Here is a 1,585-nt window from a genome sequence, read left to right on the forward strand (position 1 = left end):
CAATGGAACAGAATCGAGAATCCAGAAATTATCCCATCCACATACTGCCAACTGATTTTTGACAAAGTGTCTAGGTATGTTACATGGGGAGGAGGTAGTCTCTTTAACAGATGATGCTGGCAGAATTGGAAAGCGATATGCAAAAGATTGAAACAAGACTTTTACCTCATGCCATATACAAAAACCAACTTTGCAAGGTTTAAAGGCCTAAATGTGAATCCCTAAATTATGAAAGTCATCAATGAAAAAATAGGGACAAATGTGAAGACTCTAATACAGGAAATACACAGACTACCAAACATTTTGAAAATTACACAAACAAAAGTAGACCAAAATAAATGGGACATACTAAAAATTAGAAACTTATGTGCATCCAAAGACTTCACCAAAGAGTAAAAAGGGAACCCAGAGAATGGGAGAAAATCTTTTGCAATGACACATCAGACAAGGGATTCATTTCTAAAATATATAGGAAACTACAACACCTCTACAAGAAAAAGACAAATAGACCAATTAAAAAATGGGCACAGGACATGAACAGACACTTCACCAAGGAGGAGATCTGGGCAGCCAACAAATATATGAAGAAATGTTCATCATCACTAGCCATCAGAGAAATGCAAATCAAAACAACAATGAGATATATCACACCAGCAATAGCAACAAAGATTAAAAATGTAGAAGACAAATAAGTTCTGGTGAGGATGTGGAGAGACTGGGATGCTTGTGCATTGCTGGTGGGATTGCAAAATGGTCCAGCCTCTCTGGAAAGTAATATGCCACTTCCTCAGAAGGTTGGAAATAGAAATATCTTATGATCCAGCAATTCCTCTACTTTGTATTTACCCACAAGAGATATGAGACATAACACGAGTAGATATGTGAACACCAATGTTCATAGCACTATTTACAATAGCAAAAATATGGAGACACCCTAAGTGCCCATCAATTGAAAAATGGATAAACAAACTGTGGTACATACACACAATGGAATATTATGCTACCCCGAAGAACCACAAGGAAGCTGCAAGCCACCGCAAAACATGGATAAACCTTCAGGACATTACACTGAGTGAAATTAGTCAGTCACAAAAGGAGAAATACTGCATAGAACCATTATTGTAAATGAGTAAGAAAAAGAACCCACACTAAAAGGGGAAAATCAAAGTATATATACATTTTCTCATCACCAGGATGTATGGGATGATTGGAGGGGAGGAAGGGACGGGAAGATAGAGCACAGGGTAAGGAATAGACACGGGATAGCTTGGATGCGGGATTGAGGGTGGGAGGTCGGGGGGTATACAAGAAGGGGGAGGGGAATGGAAGAACAAGGCTGATCGGAGACCAGTTAGGCACATTCGCATGGGCTAAGTGGTTCAGTGGTAAATGATGATGTATGCACAACCTTGGAACAATAGGGTTCCAGGATACAGGGATTGAGGCATGGTGTGAAGGGGTAAAAGAGGGGAATAATGTTAAGATGCTTGGCTGTCTTTTGAATCTTAGTTTCCCTTTCCTACCATTGTAAAATAGACACTTGAGGTGGGGAGAAAGGAATAGCCAGAATCATTCACTACAGAAA

Source organism: Chrysochloris asiatica, unplaced genomic scaffold (assembly GCF_000296735.1).
Source record: "Chrysochloris asiatica unplaced genomic scaffold, ChrAsi1.0 scaffold00141, whole genome shotgun sequence".
NCBI classification, from domain to species: domain Eukaryota; kingdom Metazoa; phylum Chordata; class Mammalia; order Afrosoricida; family Chrysochloridae; genus Chrysochloris; species Chrysochloris asiatica.